Here is a 12,265-nt window from a genome sequence, read left to right as displayed (position 1 = left end):
TGCAAATATTGGTATTTAAGTTTATTATAAATTTTACTGATATAAAGGATGTGAGTCACCCAATTTACTATTACTTCTACTACTACTAATAAAACATACAACACTCTTTATTTTAAATTCCACATAGCAATTGATTTTCACAGAATAATTTCAATGACTTGACAAACTCTTGTGTCTGCAGCCAGCAATGGTTGCAATTGATGAACAAGTACAGTTGTGCCATGAATGTTGGTTGATATTTTCATGTAATAAGACAAAAGTGAAATGACGAAAATACTCATTCATTAATGATGTGAGCAAATTTTTTTATGAATCAGATGAAGGTTTTTGAATACTGGAAGAACATGTCCTCGTTTTCTTGTTATTCACAATGTAACAGCCACAGGCACAACACACTTTTAAGCTTAATCTACATTATTATTGTCTCCACCACGTTGTTACATGGTTGTTACACCTAGCCAATCAATAAGACAGTATTTTTAAGCCTCGATTTGTAGCATTTGCTGATTTGCATGGTGTAAATACTCCCACTGTGGCTGATTTCAATCTACCAATGTGAAGTCACTTAAAGGTGGAGTTGGGGCGGTGTATGCAGTGACAACCACTGTATAGTATTTCCACATAATAGACATAGATTGATAGATACACAGACAGTAAAATATACTAAAATTATCAGAATGTGATGAGTTTTTAGTATTACATGTTTTAAATGTAATTTAGTTAGTTGTAGGTTTATATAATTTAATTTTTTAAATAACCATGTTTAACAAAATTCCTGAAAATTTAGCAATCGGCTCTCACAGGCCAGTACCTGCCAGGTTTGGCAAACCATGAAACACCTTGTTTCTCAACGGGAATTAAGGAGCCATGGAAGAGCTCCCCACCTCCATCGCAATCCCAGGAAGCAAGGAACTTAGGGGTCCTGGTCACACTGGAACTCACGACGTCTCTCTCGGTTTTTCTTCTTTATTTTCTTTGTGCGTCCATGGATCTTGCTACTTTCTGGTACAGCGTTCTCTACACAGTATTTCTCACAGAATCCATTTTCTTCTCCATGTTTCCTCTGTGGCTCTCTTTGGTATTGTTGTCATTTGTTTGTTTCTATTTCCCTGTTTCTTTTACTCTCATTGTCTTCCACGTGTTCCCCTTTCCCTTTATCCATCCATCAGCACAAAACTTTTCAGCTGCCATTTTCCATGGTTTTTGCCAATCTTCCCCCTCTTTTTTATAACATAGTGGTGGCTTATGTTTAAAAGGAGGCCAGGGCTTCCCTGCTGGCGCAGTGGTTGAGAATCTGCCTGCCAATGCAGGGGACACGGGTTCGAGCCCTGGTCTGGGAAGATCCCGCATGCCGCGGAGCAGCTGCGCTCTTGAGCCACAACTACTGAGCCTGCGCATCTGGAGCCTGTGCTCTGCAACAAGAGAGGCCACGACAGTGAAAGGCCGGCGCACCGCGATGAAGAGTGGCCCCCGCTGGCCGCAACTGGAGAAAGCCCTCGCACAGAAACGAAGACCCAACACAGCCAAAAATAAATAAATAAATTTATTAAAAAAATTTTTTTTAATTTTTTAAAAAATAAATAAATAAAAGGAGGCCACAGGAATCCATGTCTGTCAGAACTATGAGGAAACCTACAGCAGACAGACTTCTGGGGCATCTTCTTCCTAATTTTCTGATACTCAATCCAGCATTTTAATGAACTCAACACTCAGAGAGGGGGAAACTCTACAGGATGTATCTTAAGTGAGATCCTTGGGGTGGCTGCACATTTAATGGGGTTTCATCAGTGAGAAAAGCATAGCACAGAAGGAACTGGTGGAAAAAGTTAGTAAGCCCAAGAGAAGGGCCGTGACCCCACTGGCTCATGCACTCTGAGACTCTGAGCTGATCTCTGCCCCATCCCGGCGTCCAACAGGAAGTCTCTCTGGACTCCTTGGCCTCAACAGAGTTGAGGGAGGCACGGGGGGTGGGGGACAGGGAGACCAGCTCTCTCAGGTCGTCTTTACACCTAGACCCGCTCTGCTGTCATTTCTGCCCATTTTCACAGACAGCACTCTGTGTAGCTGCTACCTTCTCACAGAGTTGCAGGTGGGAAGTGAGATGCAATACCTTGGCCTCCTAGCCCCAGCCCGCCCTATCTGGAAATTTTTCTGCACCCCGACTTCAGCCCAGGAAGGGTCTACCCGGCAGTTCACCTGTACTCTTTCCTCCTAGTCCCCCTCCTTCCAAAATCTCAACAACAGACTCTCTGGGAAAAAAGCCCTGGTTTGTAGTGTCTGCCAACTTCTGTGGTGAACACACTGCTACCACAGTTGATTTCAAGCTACTGAACGTGGAGTTGAGAAGACACGTCCACAGTCGGCTCTCAGGAACAGGTGCAGGCCCGCTCAGGCACACCCCCGGATGTTGAGGTCACTGTCTATTGATGGTCAAAGCCAAACTTTCAGAATTTAAAATCCTTCTCTGTCTTAAAAACCCAGCTCTTAACAACAGAAGCCTTGGCTTTCAAGACTTTTCCCCTTGCTGTGCATCTATTTTATTTTACCTACTTTAGAATTCTGAGCTAAGACTGTCTCTTTGTCAGCTCTCTCCTGAGGGTAGTGCATTTAGGATCCTACCCCTGTGTCCCCAGTGGTAGGAAAAGGTCAATGGGTAAAAGAAAGCATGGAGAAAGAGAAACCTCAATTATTATCTCAAAATATTATCCATCATACACTTATAACTTTTTTTAGTGTTTGAAATAGCAACTGTACTGCCAGTAGAGGCTACACTAAGAAACCTCTATCAAACTTGGTATGAAATTAGAGGAAAGGCCAGCTACTAGGCCCTCTCCTTGAATGAAGGAGGGAGAGAAAATGTAGGGAGAGAGAGGGAGAGGGTGAGGGAGAGAAGAGAGAGAATGGAAACAGAGGGAGGAAGGGGAAGTAGAGGGACAGTAGGAGGAAGAAAATTCCCAAAGTTACCAAAAATGTGATATATTTTGTTTACATTTAACAAATCAATGGTTTCAGCACATGCACTTGCTAAGTACAACTGTATGCCTAACCTCATTTGAAGCTGTCGTAAGACTCAATCAGAGTTCTTGAAGAAGGTGAGGCCCAGGTCTCGAGGGGCCCTCCCTAAACACCCACCAGGGGCTCTGGCCACTGGCGGAATGGGACTGGCATCTAGTCAAAGCTCAGTCGTTGTTCCCACTGCCTCCCCTCTTCCCTGCCCCTCCTGAGACTTAGTAGCAGAGTTTTGTACCTCACCCCAGCTTCCAATCTGGTGGGAGACCCTGGCAGTGAGAGAGCTGGGGTGCAGATGCTCTGGTCCTTTGATGCCGGACCCTGAGGTGTCTAATACCCCACCTGGAAAATGAAAGGTAAGAGAATCTTAAACATCAGTATATCTTCTGATCACTTGCAAATTGTCTCCTTTCCCCTCCCTCTTACTCTGACAGACAGGAGACTGTCTGAGGTACCTCAAAGTGTCTTTCACTTTAAACAGTGAGATATAATTAAAAGAAGTGACAAAGATGTCAGATTCCAATTAATCTAACTGGTGATTCCTTTTGGAGCCTGGGAATCAGGCATCAGGCCCAGGGACTTCTCTGTCTACTAGTTGCATGACTTTGCAAAAGTTGCTTGGCATCTCTTAGCTGTGGTTCCCTCATTTGTAGTGGAAATGATGCTTACACTGTAAGGTCAATGTAAGGAGTAAGTGACATTTTATGTAAAAGAGTGATATGCAAATTAGCGGGTTTTATTCTGGCTTGTTTTTGTGCCCTTTCATTGTTCCCCTCTCCAATGCCCCCTATCTTAGTCCTCTCTCTAAAAACAGTCACTATTAGCAATATACTATATATGCTTCCAGGCTTTTCTTCTAGGAGTTGCCCATAGAAAAGATATCTGTGTGTATGTGTTTTAACATAAGTGATGTATCTATTGTTTCACTTAACAATACGGCTTAGACAATTTTTTATGTCAGCACGATTAGGTCCACCTCATTTTAGAAAATTGCAGCATGGTCTTCCATAAAAGGGGTGTACAATTTTTTATTTAGCCATTCCTCCTTTTATGAATATCTCTGTTGTTTTGAATTTTTCACTGTTATAAATAACATTACAACGAAGAAGATCCTTGTACTTGCTTCCTTCAGCACATGGTTTAAGTTTCTCTCTGGGGTAGCTATTAACAGTAGAACTTTGGGGTGATGGGTTATAAAAAGTGACCTCAAGTGGCTGTACTCACACCCATATTCCCTCCAGCTGTGTATGAGTATACTGAACGAATTTGAATTTCCTCCATTAAAGTGAGGTCGACACAACATTGTAAAGCAATTATACTCCAATAAAGATGTTTTAAAAAATATATTCACTATCTAATGTACAGTTGAAGGAGAAAAAGTAAAAAGATGCCCAACTGTAAAAAAAAAAAAAAAGAGGTTGAGCACCAGTTTATATAAATGTTGACCATTTTTATTATTTCTTCTGTGAATTACCAGTTTATACCCTTGGCCCATTTTTCAATTAGATCATTTTTTCTTTCTTTAAATGATGTGTTAATTCTAATTTTTTGTTTTTTGTTGTTGCTCGTCAAAACTAGAGATCTATACAGACCATTGTTATCATTATTCAGCAATGATTTCCTCAAAGACAGAGATGCATTTTGTTTATCTTTTAACCACGGCATCAGCAAGAAGCCTCACCCAGAACTGCCCTCCATGAATGTTAGTGGATTGAATTATGGAAAGAGCCGCTTCTGTCGGTCAGAAATCATACTAGTTGTTTTGACCATCATGTAAAATGGGAATTGGTTAAGCAGGTTTTGAAGTGCAAAAAGGTCAGGCAAGAACACGAGGTCGCACAGATACACTCACTGCAGGAAGCAGCTTCCACCCTGCGGTGGGCGTGAGTAGAACCTGGAGCCAGAGGAGGGGCTGGGCTGGTGCTGGTGTCTCTGAAGCGAGTGGCTGGGTGGGAAACCTGGAAGCTGGAACTTCAGGCTTCTAGAATCAACTGTAGCTGCCAAGGTGGAGACTGCTGGGGTGATAAGCAGTACAGGAAATGGGCAGCGCCGCCCTCTAGCGCCCCCTTTGGCAGGGCTGAGTACAGCAGAGGTTGAGCTGACAGCGTAGTAACTGGAATCTCTCTTAATAAATCAGGGGACTTTTGCCTGTGGGTGAAGATGTCCAGGGCTATGGTTTGATGACTTCCTCCCTCTTTTTACATTGCCTGAGAGTGCTCAAAGGAAATGTGAGTGTGGCACATGAGTATCACAAGGGTCTGAGGCACTCGGAGCCCTGCCTGGACGAGGCCACCCTCATCCAGCGCAGGGAATCACACGCACATCCACACGGAGAAACCCACTCTCACACCGCGGGCCAGCGCAGGAGGAACTGCGAGAGCGCAAGGGCTATGGCTCAGACCTCACAGCCGGGACCCTGGGGGGAAGATACAGAGAGGCCCTTTACGTCTGTAGGAGGCACGCACATCCAGCTGGTGATTTGACCCGGCTCCCAGGGCAAACGCCGGACGCTGGCCTCAGAGGATTTAATGACAAGAAGAAATAGAGCACTTTCGGTGATTTCTTACACCCCTGCCCACCCCTTCTCCAAAGAAACACTGATTATGCTGAGGCTGGGAGAAGACCTTCCGGTCAGTAAGATATTAACTCCCTGGCTCAAACCTGAGATCTGTGTTTTCCTTTTTAAGTCAGAATCTAAATGAAAGTGTTCTTTCCTGCATGCCTCTTCAGCTGATGTTGAACAGTTATCGCCGACCTATCGCACTGCTGCAGACAGGTAGATAACAGATGGCCACGTGACTCAGGAAAGGAGGATAAATTTCTACCACTCCATGAAGAGTAACCATCTGCAGACACAGCTCTGATTCCCCCAGGAGGAAGTCAAGAATAGACGGAGTAGAGGCTATACTAACTTCTCATCTCAGCTGCCATGCCCTTCCAAATGCTTTGCATCTCTCTCTCGTGCCAAGGCAGGTGGCACCATTCAGCGCTGTCATCAACAGAAGCCACCCTGGGGGTTACAGTAAAGGAGGACAGTGCTGACATCTGCTCTCACTCCGCTTCTACCTCTTTGCAACAGGTAGTGTCCCCTCAGACCTCTGGGGAGTATGATGTGCTTTCCTGCTGGCCCCTGGCTACCTGGCACCCTGACCCCCACCCCAGCCCCACCCTGTGGTCAGGTCCTCTCTTCCTGGGCAGAGTTTTGTGCTCCAGACCGTTCTCTCACTCCATCCTCCTAGTGAACCATAACCAGTTTCCTATCTCAGTCTACTAGGGCTCTGTTCTCTGTTTCCCAAGGGCTTGACTGGTTATCTCAAAAGGCAGGGATGGGAGGGAGCGCTGCAATTCAATGCACAAGAGAAATTGGAGGTGGAGCCTTTCTTCAGACCATGGGCATAACCTACGTTAAGTGTTAGCTACAGTGAATTCCACCAAATTCTGTGGACCCCCATGACAAACCAGCACCTCCACTACTCCCTGAGTGCAAATGGTGAGTGGATCGTTGATGAGCATTGTGTTACAGCAGCCGGGAGAGGTAGCACCGGGAATACCTACAGGCACTGTCAATTACAATGGAAGCTAATGAAACTCAACAAAGAATGGGTAAGATACGAAAAAAGAATATGTGTACATATATGTATAATTGAATCACTATGCTGTACACCGGAAACTAACACGACATTGTAAATCAACTATACTCCAATAAAAAGAATATGTGGTTGTTTATAATGAATATCATATAATATGTGAAAATCTCGAATGTTCTAATCATTATCTTAATACTCAGGAATACCTTAAAGTTAAAAAGAACACAGAATATGGTCTTCATTTCCATGAACTCAGTTTTCAAATTTTTCTGGAATGGGTAATCCCTAATGTACAATGATTTTAAAAATGTAAAATTGGGTGTTGGATGAAGCAGTTTCATTGACATGTGCAAATACTAATGTAGAAAATAATTATGTCCGCTTTAGCTTAAACCAATAAAACTTTATTCTTTTATCATTTTCACAAAAATTAAAAAAAAAAAAAAAAGAATGGGAAAGATCAGCCACCTGCTCGCTGAAGCAGTGCACTTCAGAGCTGTAAACGCAGGCCAGCAGCTCTGCCAACTACAGTCAGGAGACAAGAGCACCTCTCCAGCAGATCAAGAGAAGGAGGTGTCTTTAGAGTTTGGGCCCGGTGCATCCTGAGGACAGGAACTTCTTTAAAATGACCTATTTTATCACATCATGACTGACTGCCTATTAGAAGGATGGTGCTCTGTATGAATTCTAGAACTGGGAGAGGAAGCCAAAGAGTAACTACTGGTCAGTGTTTATCCTGTGCTGCAAATACTATATGACAGGTCACTGGGTCAAATAAAAGCCAACATTTACAGGACACTTACTATATGTGCCAGGCCAGAGGTAAGTAAGCTTTATGTCCACGCTCTCATTTAATCCTCACACGCACATGATGAGCTAGGTTTATCCATCAGCCTTTTGCGAGTTTGATTACTGGGGATCAGTCTCCTAAAGCCTGATTTACTCTTGGGGATCTGATGATACTGCGTATCTGAACTTGCAAAGCTAAGAGTTGGGATCGTGGTGACTCCGCTAACATACAGCCACCCTGAGGGCGCCAGGCTGAAACAGATGGCTTGACTCTCTTAAATTTCTTGATTACCAAAGAGATCATCTGTTCCACCCCTTGGCTGACCTGGGCAGCTAATCAAAGTCGTGCTTTCCTTGCAAGATGCGAGGCTCCAAATGTGCAAAACCCAGGTTGGAACAGAGACGTGATACGTGGAGTTCAAACAGGACAGTCTCTGCAGAAACTCAAACTGTTTCCATCATACATGTGTTACTTTCATGCTTTATTTTCAGAAATAGAAACATAATGCATTCCACCAGAGACAGGTGACATGTCTCAAACAGCTTGCGAGGGACAAAAGTGGGTGTGGGGTGGAGAATGCATTGGCAAAGATTCTAACTGCCCAGGAAAGGAGAGGAATCCCCTCTCCCCGCACCCCCAAAAAAAGAACGGCATCTTGTGGGAAGATTTGAAACTTGAACCATTGATATTATAATCTTACTGCAAAGTGTAAATATCTAAAAGGAGAGAATTATAATCATTCTGACATTGTACAGCTTTCAGCCGAATTTCAGACTGAGCTGATGACTCCTGAGCTGATTGCCTGTGGCATGCGGAACACCCATCCACTGCCTTCACATAATCTAAACCAGCAGGGGCAGGAGGGGCTGGCGTGCTGTTATTGCACTAAGATGAAAGTGGCTGGCGAAGTGGGTCTGCTTTGGTAATTAAACACTTTATTGTAGCTCTCAAATGTAAAGCCAGGCCCAGCAACTTTCTTTGCTAGTAAAATATTCCTACCTTCTTCCAGACACCGATATTGATCTAAGAGGTATATGCTTATAGTAACAAAAGTACAAAATGTGGGGATTGAAGATGAAACTTGTACACGGTACATACCTATGACCTGAAAGACAGTGACTGCCTCCAAATATATACATCTGGATGAATGAATGGAGACCCCAGGATGCTGCATCGACATGGATATATTTTTCAACTATTAAATGTATATATATTTATATGTCATTTATACATATTTAGTATATACATTTTTAAAATACTCCTTTTCCTTCCAATCCATGTCTCCTTGAAATTCATGATGATGCAGTATCCTGGGGTCCTCATTCATTCATCCCTCCCCTTTCTCCTCAGTCAGATAAGATTATAAACAATGAGCATAGTATTCGTGGTATTTTAGTTTAAGGATGCGGGGAGGGGTACAAAAGGGCATCTATTTCTAAGACTGTCTCCGCACACAGGGACAGAATCCTTCCAACAACTATTCCAACTGTCTCTTTCAATCAAACCAAGCCTGGTGATCTGTCCACACCCCAGTGTGATTGGAACATCTAATCCTACCAGCTCTCCCTGGCTGTGTGGACAGAAAACATCGATCAGTCTGACCAAAAGCTACACCCAGAGTAATTCTGGGAATTTTCCTGTTGCAATTATTTTAAGAAGCAGTTTCAGAAGGTTGGCAATGACAAATTGAATGAAAGTTTGGATGAGTCGTGGATCACTGAAAATAACTTATAGGCAGAAAATGGTTTTTTAATTTTATATTTTTTTAGATTTTTTTAATGATGATTAAAGTAATACAGCTCATTGCAGAAAATACAGCAAAGCACAAAGAAAAACAAGAAGAATCACCAATAACCCTCCCCCGACCTTGGCTGTGAACAGCTTTTCCACCTAAAGCTAAATGAATCTGGAGCTAAATGAATCTTCCAGGATCAAGAAATGTCCTTAAGTGTTCTGGCATCTGCCCTTCACTCCAAGAGTTGCCCATCCACAGTCCAAAAACCCATGTTGACCCTTCCTGCGCCAGCCTTAGTCTTGGGCAGAATTGGTAGCCCCTATAAAGTGAATGTCCAGGGTCCCCAAGGAGGCCTCTGCCCAGATATAGTGTTTCAATCTGCTCCCCAGAACCAGAACTCAGGAAACAGCACTTGTTATTTCACAGTGAAATTTGGCTAAGTATAAATACTCACTGCCTTACACTCATTCGCACTAAAATGTAAATAAGGTCTGTGTGATGTTTCTACAAGGAGAAAGGGGGATACACCAGAACTCTAGGCATCTGAGTTAGGAAGCAGGATGCCATGAAAGACAGTCCTCATTCAGGAATGAGCTATTCTAATGTCAGGCAGCCCTTCTTGTTAGTGACTCTTTTAAAGCCTAAATGGATCCTGTCGTAACCTGAAACACAGCCATTCTTTGAACAAAAGCCACCTAAGGGGGCTTGTCCTCCAGTGAATTGCGCTATGGTACCCCCATCACCTGGGAAACCTGGCCTGGCACACAAAAGTCAAATCACAGACATCATTTTTTTTCTACCTTCTTCTCCGTTGAAAATAGCCTCTTTGTCTCACGTTTCCTAACTGTTCAAATGAATTCAAAATACGAGGGAGCCCTAGAAAGCCAAGCTGTCCAGTTTCACGTGAGAATTTCTCATCTTTCCAAAGCTCACAGACTTCTCAGTTTGTTTTCATGTTTGAATTAGACATGGTTTTGGGGTCATTGAACCCCAAATTGATTAAATCCCTTAAATTATCTTTGAGAAAGAGTCATCGTGTGTATTTATTAAATAAAATTATCTAGTGTCTTCTTTCAGATGCTTTTACAATGAACAAATTCCCTTGTTTCCTGGGAATTCTTTGATGTTCCAAAAGCTTCCGGCACGTTTTACATGAGACGTTTCTAGGTTCTTCTTCCCTAGAAACAGGAAGTTGACAAAAAGCCCCAAACATTTATTTTAGTTCCCAAAATTGGGATGGGAGATGTCCAATAGGTTCTAAAAATAGTAAAAGCCCTTCAACATGAATTTGGTCTTTACCAAAAGAGTCAATGGATTTAAATTTTGTCTGAAATTTGTCCAAAACCCACCTGGTTAGGTTTGGAGACATCTTCACTTTCAATATTCTTAGCCATGAAAATATTACACCTGGAAAATTGCTTTATTTCTGTTCCTTGATGGGATAAATGATTACAACAACAACAAACATTCTTGACAATAAAAACTCACTGTCACTGAACCATCCTAGCCTCTCTGTTATAACAGGAATTGGCACATTACTGTCCATGGGCCACATGCGCCTTGTTGCCTGTTTAGTTTTTTTTTTCTTTTTTAATAATTGAGGTGAAATTCAAATAACAGAAAATTAACTGTTTTAAAGGAAACAATGCAGACGTATTTAGTACATTCACAGTGTTGTACAACCACCACCTCTACCTAGTTCCAAAACATTTGCATCCTTCCAAAGCAAAATCCTGTACCCAGGGGCTTCCCTGTGTGGCGCAGTGGTTAAGAATCCGCCTGCCAATGCAGGGGACATGGGTTCGAGCCCTGGTCCGGGAAGATCCCACGTGCTGCGGAGCAAGTAAGCCCGTGCACCACAACTACTGAGCCTGCGCTCTAGAGCCCACGAACCACAACTACTGAAGCCCTCGCGCCTAGAGCCCTCCGCAACAAGAGAAGCCACGGCAATGAGAAGCCCGCGCACCGCAACAAAGAGTAGCCCCTGCTTGTTGCAACTAGAGAAAGCCAGCACACAGCAACGAAGACCCAACGCAGTCAAAAATAAATTAATTAAAAAAAAAAAGTCCCGTACCCATTAAGCAATGTCTCCCCATTCCCTCCTCCCCCAGCGCTTGGCCACCACCAATCTGTGTTCTGTCTCTACTTATTTATTTATCATTTATGTGAAATCTCCAGATTTATTTATTCTGGAGGTTTCCTATAAATGAAATCACACAATATGTAGCCTTTGTGTCTGGCTTCTTTCATTTAGCATAATGGTTTGGAGGTTCATCCACACTGTGACATGTGTCAGTACTTCATTCCTTTTTATGGCTGAATTATTCTCTTGTATGTGTATACAATGATTTGTTTACCCATTGATGGACATTTGGGCTATTTCCACCTTTTAGCTATTGTGAATAGTGCTGCTATGAATCTGTGTATATGTACTTGTTTGGGTCCCTGTTTTCAATTATTTTGAGTATATATCTAGGAGTAGAATTGCTGGGTCATATGGTAATTCTATGTTTAAATTTTAGAAGAACTATCAAACTGTTTTCCACAGTGGCTACACCATTTTACTGTTTTATTTTATTTACACTATTTTATTTATATATACCATTTTAATTCCTGCCGGCAATGTATGAGTTCCAATTTCTCCACATCCTTGTCACCACCTGTTGTTTTCCTTTTTTAAAAATTGCTATCACCATCCTAGTGTCATCACCTGTTTTTGTGAATAAAGTTTTATTGAGACATAGCCATGCCAGTTCATTTACTTGTCTATGGCTGCTTTTGCTACAATGGCAGAGACTGTATGTCCCACAAACCTAAAATATTTACTATCTGGCCCTTTGAGAAAAAGTTTGCTGAACTCTATTTTAGAAGATTAGCCCTTTTTTTTCTTTGTCATTTTATTTCACAGCTCCCCAAAATAAGACCAAATAATACTGCTGTGACCTTGAGTGAGTTAACTTATTTTCAGTCTTAAATTTCCTTATCTATAAAAAGATATGATAGGACTAGTTGATTTCCAAGTTCTCTTCTGGAATTTTATAATAATCTGATAAACTATGGTACTTCCAAAATGGGTAATTAATTTGCAGTTTATGCTTTCTTATGTAGTCTGTACCTTGCTCAGCTATCTTTTGGCTTAAATTA

At 42.4% G+C, this 12,265-nt stretch overlaps 1 protein-coding gene across 9 annotated transcripts in view; it reads right to left on the bottom strand.

The window, feature by feature from the left end:
• LOC309640245 (uncharacterized protein) overlaps positions 1-12,265 on the bottom strand; it is a 645,560-nt gene that overhangs the window by 577,616 nt on the left and 55,679 nt on the right. Inside the window, exon 4 of one of the 9 annotated variants that reach the window (XR_014252103.1) lies at positions 6,215-10,299. The exons of 7 other annotated variants lie outside the window; for them this stretch is intronic. The gene's annotated coding sequence lies outside the window, so the exon portion shown is untranslated. Of the gene's footprint in view, positions 1-6,214; positions 10,300-12,265 lie in introns of those variants that run through there. One more of the 9 variants, XR_014252104.1, reaches the window with a different exon arrangement.

The sequence above is a fragment of the Balaenoptera physalus genome, assembly GCF_965194825.1.
Source record: "Balaenoptera physalus genome assembly, chromosome: 12".
Lineage (NCBI taxonomy): Eukaryota > Metazoa > Chordata > Mammalia > Artiodactyla > Balaenopteridae > Balaenoptera > Balaenoptera physalus.
This window is presented reverse-complemented; position numbering and strand designations above follow the sequence as displayed.